Raw genomic sequence first — 16,310 nt, 5'->3', positions numbered from 1 at the left:
TGTGCTCCATCCCGCCTCTTGAACTCACCAGAGCTAACTCCCATTTATCTTTCAAAGACCAGGTCAGCTGTTATCTCATCCAGGAAGCTTTCTCTGATCCCCCAGTCTGTCTAAGAAGCCCCTCCTCTGTGCTCAGATAGTACCTAGGTTTACTCATATCTATAACCATACCCAAAACGCTATCCTACAAACCTTGATTCACTTGTCTGTCCTTCTAATTAGATTGAGAACAACTTGAGGGCGAGAACTCTCTTCCTTTCCTTGGTATCTTCCACACTTACCACAAGGCATGGCACATAGAAGCAAGTCACTGAATGTTTCCTGAATGAAAGAATATTCCTAATGTTAAACCTGATGATGTAACATATCTGCTTGCAAGTTCTCCAGGGCCGATGATATAAGAAACATCCAAATTCCTTTGCCTACTGTACTATTCAAGGTTCTCCATGGTAGGAGTCCAGGATATCTTTCCTAAACCAGGTAGCCTGGATAAGCTGATGTTTCCATCATAACTGAACTCCTGTACTTCACATAAATTGTCTGAATATTCAGCCCAACCAGTGGGGAACTCCCTTTAAGGCAACTCTACTACAGATGAGCCAGAGTGACGTAATGGCTGTCCACCAACAAAGGCTCAAATAAGCTGTCCAACACACAAGGTGCGGCCTTCAAACATACTGATGAAACAAGGTCTTAATACTTCAGGAAATCATAATGCCTATTTCACAGCAATGCACTTGAATCATTTGTCAGTAACCACTGGCTTACGCAGAGCCTGGTAGGCATCCAGATGGTCCAAGCTGGACTAAGTGCCCTGTGTGAGTTTCAGCAGAAGAATGTCTACAGATCCCTGATGGGAAGAGAACCTTCTCACCCACCACTACCCCAGCCTTCTCCACACATATCTTATCATTGTGTTATCTTGAAACACCGGGTTCTATGCCAGGGGATTAAATTTTATTTTGATAACCTATAGAAAGTTCATCTACCTGGCCCCAGGGGACAGTTACAAGGGGCGATCAGAAGTGGTATGTAGGGCTTCCCTGGTGGCGCAGTGGTTGAGAGTCCGCCTGCTGATGCAGGGGACATGGGTTCGTGCCCCGGTCCGGGAAGATCCCACATGCCGCGGAGCGGCTGGGCCCGTGAGCCATGGCTGCTGGGCCTGCGCGTCCGGAGCCTGTGCTCCGCAGTGGGAGAGGCCACAACAGTGAGAGGCCCACGTACCACAAAAAAAAAAAAAAAAAACACACAAAAAAAGAAGTGGTATGTAATTTTTCAGCAGTATAACCTAAAGCCTCCCTAATGGAAAACAGGGACCAAGAAAGGTCCCACATGACTATCCAGGGTGCTGTTGACATAGATGTGTAAGCTGATTATAGCAAATAGAGAATCCACTTCCCAGGGGCCTCACTTAGAAGAGGCTGAAAGTTAGTGCTGGAAAGTGAACTCTGAACCTGAACCCCTCTCTGTTTATGACCCTGACCCTTAACAGATAGAAGCACAAATGTGCTTGCCTTTCCCATAGCATGGTCTCTAGGTTCACACCCAGAGCCTTTGCACAGGTTATTGACTTACTTATCTGCTTAACCCAGTCTTTCTCATCTGTAAAGATCCACTTAAGAGGCCAATAAGTCTCTCCTTATTCCCCAGTCAGGCTTGATTACCTTCTCCTCTCAAAACCCTGATGAACATCTATTCAGCGCTCATGTCTTTACCCCCTGCAGTACAGTCTTCGGAGTTCATATATTCCTCCCTTCTGGACTGTGAGTCCCTTAGGGCAGAGAACACTTGCATTTCATCTATTTGCCCTGCTGCTCCCTAGAGAATAGGGCCTGCCTAATAGTAGGGACCTCTTCCCGACGGGCACACACCATACTAGCCTGGAGCAATGTTCTGAATAGCGATTTCCTAGATGAACAAGGTTCATGAAGAAAATTAATAAAAGAGAAAAGACTCCTCTGACTCGAGTCCAAGGTGGCCACTCTCTCTCAGGAGTCACAGAAGTGTTTATAAGGCAGACATGATAATAAATGATCATTCCACCACTAAGACAATCACAGCTTCTAGGATTCCATAAGTGCCTCCTTTCAGCAACATCAGAGGGCCAGCCTGGACAATGCCACTCTATACAATGATGGAAAACAGATGTTTTCCTGTACTTAGTCCAGTTGGATCAAAGTGTTTAGATGAACATCCAACCATTCCTAAAGAGAAAGGGAAGGATGTGTTGGCAGGAACATGGTATCTAGGGATAAAGATCTAACATGTGGCTTTACCACTTAACAGCTTCTCAATTCTGGCATTTAAGTGTTTATCACTTGTAATTTTCTTAAGAGGAGTCTTTTGCAATCTTTGGTCAGTAGGAAGTTGATGACTACTTTCTAGTTGTTTTTTTTTCTTTACTAAAAAATGTAATAAATACAACTTATTTTCTCTGTGTATAACCCTGGCATTATTCTATGTTTGTATACGTCGCATCTTCCTTATTGCTAATTTCTGAGCAGTATGTGATTTCAGTTTCGATATGTTCTCTGGCCAAGTGTTATTTGGGAGAGTTGGCTTTGTTTCAGTATAGTTTATCATTATTGGGGGACTGGAAGTTTTGGTGAACTTATGTTATTATGTTTAGTTTTATTTCATGGCCAGAGGGCTGGGCTTACATAAGTTAGGCATTTTACCACTTCTCAGCTTTTGATTGTTAAAATTATTTCTTATACAAGGGTGGTGTTGAGGGGAGCCATATTCTCTCTTCTGGATCTTTGAAACCTGGTTCTGAATTAGTGAGAGAAAAACAAACTCATAACCCACCATGACAAGAAGAAACCACAAACATCTCTTAACCCCACCTACCTTTGCTTGAGCCACTTTGCTTTGGTCTGTAGACTATGAATCTGTTAAAGTAGAAACATAGTTTCTACAGAATACAATGGCTAGACTCATACAAAAGTGATGTCTGGAAGCAAAATTTATTCAGCAATGGAAATACTAGTGCTGTATAAATTTCTATCGTTTAAAATTTTAAAGATCCTTTTTTTTAACATCTTTATTGGAGTATAATTACTTTACAATGGTGTGTTAGTTTCTGCTTTATAACAAAGTGAATCAGCTATACATATATACATATATCCCCATATCTCCTCCCTCTTGTTTCTCCCTCCCACCCTCCCTATCCCACCCCTCTAGGTGGTCACAAAGCACTGAGCTGATCTCCCTGTGCTATGCGGCTGCTTCCCACTAGCTATCTATTTTACATCTGGTAGTGTATATATAAGTCCATGCCACTCTCTCACTTTGTCCCAGCTTACCCTTCCCCCTCCCCGTGTCAAGTCCATTCTCTACGTCTGCATCTTTATTCCTGTCCTGCCCCTAGGTTCTTTATAACCACTTTTTTTTTTAGATTCCAGATATATGTGTTAGCATACAGTATTTGTTTTCCTCTTTCTGACTTCACTCTGTATGACAGCCTCTAGGTCCATCCACCTCACTACAAATAACTCAATTTTGTTTCTTTTTATGGCTGAGTAATATTCCATTATATATATATATATATATATATATATATATATATATATATATATATGCCACATCTTCTTTATCCATTCATCTGTCGATGGACACTTAGGTTGCTTCCATGTCCTGGCTACTGTAAATAGAGCTGCAATGAGCATTGTGGTACATGACTCTTTTTGAATTACGGTTTTCTCAGGGTATATGCCCACTAGTGGGATTGCTGTGTCGTATGGTAGTTCTATTTTTAGTTTTTTAAGGAACCTCCATACTGTTCTCCATAGTGGCTGTATCAATTTACATTCCCACCAACAGTGCAAGAGGGTTCCCTTTTCTCCACACCCTCTCCAGCATTTATTGTTTCTAGATTTTTTTGATGATGGCCATTCTGACCGGTGTGAGGTGATACCTCATTGTAGTTTTGATTTGCATTTCTCTAATGATTAGTGATGTTGAGCATCCTTTCATGTGTTTCTTGGCAATCTGTATATCTTCTTTGGAGAAATGCCTATTTAGGTCTTCTGCCCATTTAAACATTCTTAGCAAAGAATGCCAACAGTATCGCATGTTGATTTGACTGCAACATATTCACATTATTTTGTTTATGAAACACCAAGATAATTCATGATGTTGTTTTCAATACTGTTGCCTCCTTACCCTTTTCTCTTTCTTCTCCAGATTTACTTTTTCTCGTTCACAGCCTATTTAGTGCTGGCACCCTGTCTGCTATCCTGCTTTTTTCAAATAACATTTGAAACCCAGCAGCTTCCTAAGAGGCTCATCTAACCATGTGTTTATGTGGGCCACCTTTCATCTGAGCAGCTCAGGCTGTCTCAAAGACATTAACTCATTGCTCTCCTGGGACATGCTCAGTAAGTCATAATTATATCCACCCTGAATGGAGGACTGCTCAGAATGCCGATGACTAATGGAAACTTACCCAAGAAACCGGATGAACTTGGACTGAAATGAAAGTCTCTGACGCTAACAGCCTGGGCTCCACACTAGAAATTACAATTTTCTCTATTAGGGTTTGAAGTTCTCTTTCCCTTTAAGTTTAGAATCATGAATTTTTGACTTGACAAAAACCTTAATCCCTATCATTTGTTATCTCAGATCAAAACAAAGAGTTCCAGGAAACGTGAGAAATGAAATAACAAGTGCTTGAAACAGAGTAGGTCTCTCTGCTATTGCTTATAGATTTATAATTTTCTTCATGGATCCATGGGGTTTTCTTGGTCTTTTTTTAAACCATCCCCTCCTTTCCTCCCTTTCTCTCATCTCTAGTACCTGTCAGATGGTTTTACACAAAAAATTGTTTATTTTACCTTGCATGTACAAAATACAACACAACATAAATTCAGACTAATTATGTGCAAAAACCATTTTAATGACTGAGAAGAGATAGCAGAATCTCTTTAAAGAAATTCAGTTTGGTTCTGCTTAGACCCATAGGTAATTCAAATTAAGCTATTAAAATGCTCCCTAAGAGATACATTCTTTGAAGTTAGGTATTAGAGATGGCCACATTTTAATTATGAGCCATGGGTACTGTAATGCTAGGTCTGCACTGCTAACAATATCACTAATCACATGCATAGTAATGATGCACATCCGTGCATCAGTTTGCAGTTGACAAAATGCTTTCAGGCCTATTATCCCCTTGGATTCTCCAACTCCCATATCAAGAGAGGAAAGGACATCATTAATCCCACTTTACACACAAAGAAACTCAAGGTCCATAAGGTTAAATGATCTACTAAAACCAGACAACCAAAAGAGAGGGCAGGACCAGGAGCTGAGATCTGCTGCCTCCACACCCTTGTCTTTTCAGTAAACAGCCCCATGCTTTGGTTCCAGCCCCTGGCATAAGTTTCCCTGCTAAGACTGTGCTTCTGGAGGACAGGGGCTGAGTCATAGTCACCCCTGTACTCTCCACAACTCTACACAGGGGTTGTGCTCAATAAACGTTCTTTACACTAAATGTAATTGCATTGAAAAATTGGATTAAGTTGTACCAAAATCCCTATGGCCATCCTTTGGGTTAATACTGCCTTATTTTCATAAAATTCCTGCATTAAAGGGGCTGAGTAATGAAGCTCTTCCTGCAGGGCCAACTCTGCAAGGAAGAAGCCTCCTGTGCTCTGGCTCCGGGGGAAGCCTGGCAGGGCTCCAGCTTCCTTGACACCTGAGTCTTCTCATCCTCTAACGTTTGATTCAAGGCCCACCTCCTCCAGGAAGCCTTCTCCACCTCACCCTTCCTAAATCTTTTCAGATTCATGTGCCCCATGCTGGATACTTTACACTCACAGCTTTAATTAAAACCTACTCTACCTTCCTCGTCAAACAGACATCCACAGGGACCAATTTTAATTTCTCTGCCTCTTCCCAGCATTGACCAGAGTAGCATCTCATTTTTGGTAGGTTCCCAATAAACACTGACTAATAGCTAATAGACTCTGGGTTCATTAGGTTCTGAGTTCAATCTTGGCCAGATGTTGAAGTGATCCTACTCCTAGCCTTACCCCAGCATCTCACACCTCCTTGGACAGCCCAGGGCATGCCCTCTACTTGGCTAAATACACAACCAAACACAAAGGGTCATGGCTCCACCTCTGAGCTGCTGCTTCTTCCTATCTGTGGGCTTTGAACAATAGAGTACCCTGTCTGTTGCTACCTTGTATAGTCTTCAAACTCCAGACAGCTATAGTTGGTTCTGCATGCAGCAAAGAGAGAGCCCCTAGTTCCACTGTATCCATGCACAGAGTTCCCTGAAATCCAAATAGCCCCTGTATGGCACATCCGTATGAGTGGCTAGGGAATGACATAAACTCACAGTACTCTCATGTTCTTTAAATGGTTCCACTGCAATGCAGCACTCAGCCTACTCGCTCTCTAGGAAAGGGTGGCTCAGCTCTCAGTGGTGTGGAAGGAAGTGCTGAGAGCCCAAGGAAAGAGCTAGTGCTGAGAATACTGTGGCAGAGTCGTGATGCTCACAGCTTAGGCTCTTAATGATGCAGCACTGACAATGGTAATCAGAGACAGAGACACAGACACAGACACAGAGGCAAAAGGGGAGTGGAGAGAATGAGGGAAGCAGAGTAAGAGAGGGAGAGAGAGAGAGAGAGAGGCTTAGCAAAAGACAAAGGGGTAATGCTTGCTGAGAAGTTTCCAAGTGAGTTCTACAAGTTTCCAAGCCAGTTGTCTGGTAGAACCTTGTTCTCTTTGCTACTCCCTCACAGGGAGAACTGAAACCACCTATCCATGTAGCTAAGCTATATCTAAAATTCCAAGAAAAAGAAATCCCAGGAAAGCAGAGCTGGAGCTTAGCTGCAGGAGGCCAGTTTATAAACTACCTCTAAAAACCCATCCCTCTCCTTTCTCCACTCCACATCCCCAGTCATTTCCTGTTTTAGGATACCTTAGTGCCCTCCTCCTCCCCCAGTATGAAACTGGTTTTCACAGAAGACTGTCCACATTTGTCAGGTAAGGCTCTGAGTGACCCATACTTTCCTAACCCACCCCACCCTAAGAAGGTTGACATGTCAAGACTGATCGCTTAGCATGGGACATTAGTCTCTAGCCCATGAGAAAGAGACTCCAGGCCTGGTCTGCAAGCTACAGTCCGTCTCTGTCTGGGAGCTCCCTCCCAATGCTTTGGGTGCTGGGATTGTTGTCCCATTTCCCCGTGATGGGGCACTGGAGGCCCTGCTCCTAAGGATAACACAGCTCCTGGCCATTTATCAGATTTTCTTGCAATGTGATTTCTTTTTCTCCTGAAGTCATTTCTTGGCCATTTAATTTTTTTTCTTTTCTTTTTTTTTTTTGCCCTTCTAGTTCAGCAGCTATTTATTGGGCACATATTGTAATTATAAACCCAGTTTCAGTACAGGGAGCAGAAGAAGAGTTCGTTGTAAGCCAGACCTAAAATGACAATGTGGAGTGTGCAAGAAGCTCACGAGCATAAGAGGTCAGGACCCCACGCCCCCAGTCTTTGGTGCAAACTCACAGCAACAGAAAACTCACTCAGAACCTGAGTGCTAAGGAGCACAACTCTGAGACATCGAATTCCAGACATAAGTGGCTAGAGGCGATCGCATCCCTCATTTATAATTTATACTTAAATAACCTGATACAGCTTTTAGATGAACTGGGTATGGCCTACAAAGATGCCTGTGTGAAGGGGAGCAGAGTAATAGGTCAGCGCAGAGCCAGGCCACAGCCTAAACTAAGGTAACACAGTTATTAAAGGAATAGTTGGAAATGAAGCAGGGGACTCAATATGGCCTTGACATACTGTCTAACAGGACACTGACATTTTAGCTGCAACTGCAAGAATGACAGGAGTTCACCAGGCAGTAGAGGGAGAGGTAAGGCAGGATGTTCTAGAAGAGGGATCAAGGATTGAGTTGTGCTCTGACACAGTGGAGGCTGGAACCCAGAATGCACAGGTATCTACATTCCCAGGCCTTGGGAATCCATTGTTGGCTTGATTAGAAATGACTGAAGCACCTGTACTTTTCCTTTATAGCAAGTCTCATGGTTTGTAACTATGTTTTTGTAAGATTTGCTTATATTTGTCTCCCCCAACCTCTACTCTACCCAAAACCTACTCCAGAAAGGCAAAAATTCCAACTCTTTTGCTCACCATTGTATCCTCAACACCTAACACAGACTTTAGTACTTAATGGGATTAACTAAATATTTGACAATGAACAAATGAAAGAGTGGACTACAAACTCTCTGAGAGCTGTTCTATCAGAGCACTCAATGCTGTACATTAATAAGGCATTGGTATTTGTTTGCAATTGAACTAAATTAGACATCAATTCATATTAAAAGTACCACGGACTATGCACACAGTATTAATTTTATGATGTTTAAAGGTAACTATTTTGTGGATTGGTTTCCCCTCACCTAGCCCCATTTTTCCCTTCTGTAGGATGAGACCCATTTGGAATATATATGCATTTTTTAATCTTAGATAAAAGGCAACTTCCTTAAAATGTGTTCTAAATCTCACCAATGTGCACTAAGAGTAGTAAAAGGCTAATGATTCACCTCATACGCTGCTGGTGGGAATGTAAATTTGTGCAGCCACTGTGGAAAACAGTATGGAAGTTCCTCAAAACACTAAAAATAGAACTACCATATGACCGAGCAATCCCACTCCTGGGTATATATCAGAAAAAAACAAAAACCCTAATTCAAATACTTGCACTCCAATGTTCACAGCAGCATTATTTACAATAGCCAAGATATGGAAGCAACCTAAGTGTTCACCAACAGAAGAACAGATAAAGAAGATGTGGTATATACATACAATGGAATACTACTCGGCCATAAAAAACAATGAAATACTGCCATTTGCAACAACATGGATGGACTTGGAGGGCATTATGCTAAGTGAAATTAGTCAGACGAGAAAGACAAATACCGTATGATATCACTTATATGTGAAATCTAAAAAATACAGCAAGTAGTGAATATGACAGAAAAAGGAGCAGGCTCACAAATATAGAGAATAAGCTAGTGGTCACCAGTGGGGAGAAGGAAAGGGGGGGCAGGATTAAGAGGTACAAACTATTAGGTATAAAATAAGCTACAAGGATATATTGTACCACAAAGGGAATATAGCCAATATTCTCTAATAACTATAAATGAAGCATAATCTTTAAAAATTGTGAATCACTATATTGTGCACCTGTAACTTATATAACATTATACATCAACTACAATTCAATAAAACATAAATATTTTTAAATTAAAAAGAGAATCCAATAAGTAATTGACATTGTAATTCCATTAATATGGGCCACTCTTGAGCCTATATTTTGGAAAAAACAGGACAAAGAATTAGGAGAAAAACATAGCAGACAAAAAAATCACACCATAGTTTTTGTAACTGCATGCATAAATAACATTTTAGCCTGATAAAAAATCAAAGGCCTTCTTTATTTGGTCTTTCTATTCTTGCACATATATTGAAAAAAATAAACTAGTTAAGTTTTGCAGCTGTAAAAAAAAACGGGGTAATTGTTCAGAAGAATACAGTGAGGATATTGACACTCAGTCCCTACGTTAAATATGTGAAACTTTAGTACATTTATGATTTGGAAAGACCAAGAGATCCAAAAGATGTTCTTGGTGCATAACAAAAGGATGCAAGAGAAAATTCTCTCCAAGGCAAATCTGTATTAGAGTGGGCTGGCCTGGGGAGAGGGGAGGAAATAAAGCAAGGCTCATTTCCACTGGTCTCCCTCCTGGCTCTCAGCCACAACTTTTCCGGTAGTGGCCAGGCTCTACACTGGGTGCTCCTTACCTGGATCTGGGCATTGAACTGTTTCCTTGCCCTCTGCAATCCACCTACATAATATGCTCTGGAGGCAATTCCCCACTGTAGATGTCACCAGCTCCCAGTGAAACAATACAGTCTCATTCTCAGAGACCTCTGCTGACTACTGAAAACCTTCTCTAACTCTGTATCTCTCAGGGATGTAGAGGTAATGCCACATATCTGTTCTGGTCTTTACTTTTCTGATTCTACTTGACAATCTTAATAGCTCCTCCCAGCAGGGAAGGCCAAGATAATTAACCAAAGCCCGGAGAAGTCTAGGTATCGAAACTTCCCCATATTGCAGATGAGGAAACTCAGACAGACCTAGAGAGGTTAACTGACACACTAAGGTCACCAAAGGAGAATGAGAACACAGATCCCTGCCCTTAAACACATGCTCCTTCTTTTCTCCTCCCCTGCATTTTCTCCTTTCAATAGCATCTCCTTATTAACATTTCCTACCTCTACACTTTCTTTCAGTTCCCACTGCCATTATACCACTTTGGTGTTCACATTCTTTCTTGTGTTCTCAATACTTTGCCCACGTCATCCCCACCACTTCCACCAGCAGGCTCTTCTCCATTCAAAATAAAAAGTTATCGTCACTGAAAAGCCAGTGCAAAGCCTTTCCCTTCCATAAACCGTCACAGTACACTGACCCAAGAATCCTTTCTATCTCTAACACCTAAAGTCTGGACCCTTCTTTGACACTTTGCATGAACTTTCTTTATTTCTTATACTGTTATCCTTTGTTAAGGGAAATGCTTCTTCCCCACTCAGGGTAAATCTTTCCCTCCAGAAAAGGAGCTTAATTATTGATATCTCTCTACCACTTATTCACTTCTCATCAGGGGAAAGTAGCAAAGAATAAACTCATAATTATAGACACAGTTCCTCTCTTTTCTTCTTGGAAATAAGCTCTTCTACAAAGAGTGGCTCCTCTCTGTTCCCTGGGGAAAGAGGCACTGCATGGCTAAGAGTGTAAATCTCTCTAATTCTGGACTTCAGTGTCAGGTCACCTACTGGGAGCTATGTGCACCTCAGTCTAGCCTTTACCTACTAGAAATAAATGTACTCTATTGCCCTACATGCATTATCTTTGGTATGTTTCTCAACTGGTCCACAACTCAGAGAGGAAGGGAGGGAATTCCTCTGGATACCACAGCATTCTATACGGATATTTAAGTCTCACTTTATCGTGTAATCACTGCTTTATATGCTTTGTCTCCTCACTGCTAGTGTGAACTCCTCAGAGGCAAGAACAATGGAGTGTAATTTTTCATATCCCCCCAGAGCACTCAGTTCCAAGCTTTGCACGTAGCAGGTGCTCAATCCATTTCTATTCAGTGAAATATTTGTTGAAAAACTGTGATACCTCCCAGCAATCAAGTAATTTTTCTTAAAGTGTTTTCACCATAATTCGACCACATATAAAGATCCGTAACCAAGGAAACATCTTTCCCATTGCAGCTAAAACGGGTCCTTTCAGTTTTAAAAAATCTCCTTCCATAAGTACTTATCCTCCTCCTCCATCATTTCTCTGACTCTCTCTGCATGTAGAAATAAGAAAAAAATTTTAAAGCACTAATAAGGTCTTGCAGAAGGACAGCCAGGTAAGGCATGGTAGCTCTGATTACTCCCTCTCTTTTCATTCATAATCCCTAAGAAGACATGCTTGCTTTCAGACACAATGACACCTAAAGTTGGTAGAGCTTAGAATTATTATTTTTCTGCCAGCAGACCCCATGTCAGTATGACCTGGATGAGCCTGAGACAACCCTAGAGATTCCCAGTTGCAGTGTTTCCTATCTTCTGTCTCATGCTGTTCCAACTCATCTCCCTGGGACTGACTCTTCCTTCTTCTGTGTCCACTTACCCAGAGCCATACTTCTGTACCACCCCACCCTGAGTATGACCTAACGACTGTGATTTTTCTCTGCCTTGCCCCTTCTGGGAGTTTGCTACCACTTCCCCACCGCCCCAGTTCTGTTACTGACATATTACTGTACTTCACCTAATTTTGCCAAGCCATTCGGCCCATGTGTAGAACCTCTGAGTAGTCTCCACTAGGACCTTTTTGTATAAACAGTTGAATTCCCCAGCTTCCATCTGACCTGAGGCATTTCCTCTAATTCATCCTCTTTCCTAACCTCAATCAACCCATCATCATCATAACAGCCTGGGTCTACCAAATGTAGTCCAAAATATAAGATCAGAGTGTGAAAGAGAAAAGGAATTTTTAAGATGTTCCAGTCTGACCTTTCCTTTTCTTCATTTTGTAGATGAAGACACCAAGGCACACAGAGGTTAAGTTACTAAAGTGAGCTAAAGGCAAATTCAGGAGTAAACCCCACTACACCTGACAACCAATTTTATAAGCCAATATTTTTAAAGAAATAGAAAATAACACAACAACTGATATTGATTTACCATTACTGTATAAAAGAGAACTGCCAAAATGATACAGATTTCTCACAAACCAATGCCTCAAATTCAAGGTATTTGCAAACTGAAGATTGATTTTCAGCAGTTTTTATGAGATGGATATTAAACTATAGCACACAACAAGGCTGAATGTTCTATCCTGTGAGACCAACAATTCAGTCTTTTAATAGTAGATAGCTGCAGTAAGAGAAACTCTAGGATCCTCCAGGGTCTAATATTCCATTAGGAGTATAAATAGCAGTTATCGATCTGAAAGCAAAAGGATTTCACCATAATATTAAAGGAAGAAATACTCTACAAAATAACATCAAGAGAATTTAATAAAAAATATGACTCTAAACAAAAAAATCCAAATCCTTAAACTTAAACAAATATGTAATAGGTTCATAAAAATAGGACAAATCCTACCTCTACCATAATGAAATCATTTGCATTGATACAAAGAAAAGTCTATCACCCTCCAAATGCAACATTTTAGACATATTCTGCATCTTGCGATGACAAGTTATAAGATTTATAACTTTACCAGCATGATGTAAACCAAAAAATACCCCTAAGACTAAAAATATATTTACACTAAGAACACTGCATAATTTTGCTGTTAATTTCCCACCATCAAACCAAAAACTGTGCAAAATAGTTTGTCAATTCAGCTCTGTGTTTTCATCAATAAATGACACTTGAACTATTCATGTATTTACTGAAATTCTCACAAATTTCACATTGATAAGTAATGTTTCAATTCACAACCATAACACTTTGCTCTACATGCAAGAGAGCGACAGAGATAGGAGAGAGACATATATTATCCATGAATTTGGGCTCTCAGATTCAAATACAGCTATCTCATTCCTGAAAATAATTGTACCCTGCTCCCTATAAGCTCTCCGCCTTCCTGAAATGGGAGATAATGGCAGCACTGTTGGGAGGTGACTGGGCACTGATGATTTGTCAGCACTCGGGGAACGGGTTGGCTGAATCACTTAAAAAGAGTACAGCAATTTGTCAGGCCAGTGCTTATAATGCAAAGGGCTCTCTGCATGCTAACATAGAAGCTTGTCACACAAACCCACCCCAACTTTAAACCAGTAAGTAGTCTCTCACTTGAGCCACTCACTGAAGAGGGCAAAGATGGGCCAGGACTCTATAGAACGTACATTTTTAAGGTGGACTATTTAAAATCTACATTTGCATTCGGGTTGTAAGATTTTGACCTTGCCAGTCACTGCTTCTTCAATAACTGTAGATGGAATGATAATAAAGCCTGGCTCTCTTTTGAGTGTTTGAATAACATTAATATATTTAATCCTCCTCTAATTCTTAGATGAGAGAACTGGGAAGAGTTTTCTTAGATGAGAGTCACAGGGAGGCTAAGAAATTTGCCCAAGACAAGTGGCAGAATCTCAAATCCAACTCAGGCAATCTCACTCCAGAGCTGTTATCACAAAATGCAATGCAGGTGAATCGATAAGGAAAGAAATAAAAGGCTGCCCAGGGAAAATGACATTTCAGAACAACCTCCTCAGATTCTCAGGACCTTCGTAAGTGTTTTTCCAACAAAATGTACTCCCTCTTACTCTGTCTTCATATCTGTAATGGCTTTAATGTCCTCGGAGTAACAACTCCGAGTTGTCAACTCCCCAGTTCTGTGCCACAACTTAGTTTCCCAGAACCTTTCACAGTCCTGTAGGATATCATACCAATTCAGCCCATTAAAGACATTATATTGCTCTTTGGAAAACATGTCTATTCAGTTCTTCTGCCCATTTTTCCAAAGAGGAAGTGCAGGTGGCCAATAGGCACATGAAAAGATGCTCAACATCACTAATCAACAGAGAAATGCAAATCAAAGCCACAAGATATCACCTCTCACCTGTCAGAATGGCTATCATCAAAAAGAACACAAATAAATGCTGGCAAGGATGTGAAGAAAAGGGAACACTTGTACACTGTTGGTGGGAATGTAAATTAGTGCAGCCACTGTGGAAAACAGTATGGAGGTTCCTCAAAAAACTAAAAATAGAACTACCATATGACCCAGCAATTCTACTCCTGGGTATATATCCAAAGAAAACAAAAGCACTAATTCTAAAAGACCCATGCACCCCAATGTTCATAGCAGCATTACTTACAGTACTCAAGATATGGAAGCAAACTAAGTGTCCATCGATAGATGAATGGATAAAGAAGATGTGGCACATATATACAATGGAATACTACTCAGCCATAAAAAAGAATGAAAACTTGCCATTTGCAGCAACATGGATAGACCTGGAGGGTATTATGCTTAGTGAAATAAGTCAGACAAGAAAGACAAATGCTGTATGACATCACTTATACATGGAATCTAAAAAATACAACAAAATAGTGAATATAACAAAAAAGAAGCAGACTCACAGATATAGAGAACAAACTAGTGGTTATCAGTGGGGAGACGGAAGGGGAATGGAGGGGCAAGATAGGGAGTAGGGGATTAAGAATTACAAACTATTAGGTATAAAATAAGCTACAAAGATATATCATACAATAGGGGGAATACTGTCAACATTTTATAATAACTATAAATGGAGTATAACCTTTAAAAGTTGTGAATCACTATGTTGTACACCTGTAACTTGTATAATATTGTACACTGACTATACTTCAATAACAATTTTTTTGATTAAAGGAAGGAAGGAAGACATATTGATGGAACAACATAGCAAGTTGTTCAAGAAAAAAGTGTAGTGTTTGGTGGACACTGTTGGGTAAAAAGGCAAGTTACATCACACATAGGTGTTCTACTTGGATCATTTTACCAAGTAATTTGAAAAGCTGACCACTCTAGTTGGGGCCTAGGGCAACAGAAGATACTCAGACTGGTCCTGACTTCAGAGCAGATAGCTCTGATATATGCCCTTGTAACTCAGTGCAACTTTCAGACCAGAGTCCCTTCAGTTTTGGAGAATAGCTATATGCTCTACAACAAGTAAGCAATCTTCTTCTGAGAAATAGTTCTCAACTTACTACTGAACTCACAACAGTGCGAACATGAGCCCTCCTCACCCATGAATCTTTGGACATTTCAGCAGGACATTGGATCATCACAGAGTGTGATATTGACTCCAAAATCAGGGGGGAACTACCCTGTTCTCACCTGAATTACACAGAAAAACTAGATTCCTGTTCATTTTCTAGGTTTGTGTTTTAAGTGCCAATCTGTTGCTTAGATAAGAAAGCATTAAACTTACTGTTCAGCATTCTGTGGAAAGTACAGGGTACTCTCAACTACATAACGCTATAGCTCTCCTCTCCAACGTGAGCTTCCTGTCCTGCAACTGTGTTTTCTTTGCAGCTGCACTGACTCTGTAAAATCAGCATTGTCTGCTCACTGGATATGAGAACATTGTTATTAAACACTCTTTGGTGTATTTTTAAAATCACACACTTTCTTTCTGAAATTAAACTAAAACCAAAACCCCATTTCGTATCATTATGACAATTCCTGTGACACCCTATTAAATATGATGCTGCAGAAGCAGGAGCTAATGATAATTGCTCTTTAATGGCATCAAGTTCAATTCCATTGCAAAGAACTCCCTCCAGAAATTATACCCCCAGCAAGCAGAAATATCTGAACCTGCTAGCATTTGTAGCTAAGTAATATGGTTAAAGTAAAATTGTTAAATGGCAAAAGCGGTATCCACGGCATCTTAATAATCTGCGTTCTAACCATTTGTTCGTTGGTTTGTTTTAAAATCTTGGGATGCTTTAATTATGTACACTGCCTAACATAAAGGGGAAAATGTGACCAACTTCACAGTCTGAGGATTCCTAGTGGTGTTATTATTGACATTACTAACAGTGAGACAGGCTGGGACCTGAGACCCTTTGCTGCAGTGCTGCAACGCTTGCACCTGGACACACCTTTCCTGGAGCCACAAAATACAAAGAAATTATATGGGACTAAAAATAACTGCAAGTATTGCAGTTGGTTAAATTCTGGACAAAAGACCAAAAAACCCAACTGCTGCTTTTGAAG

Source organism: Orcinus orca, chromosome 13, assembly GCF_937001465.1.
Source record: "Orcinus orca chromosome 13, mOrcOrc1.1, whole genome shotgun sequence".
Taxonomy (NCBI): domain Eukaryota; kingdom Metazoa; phylum Chordata; class Mammalia; order Artiodactyla; family Delphinidae; genus Orcinus; species Orcinus orca.
This window is presented reverse-complemented; position numbering follows the sequence as displayed.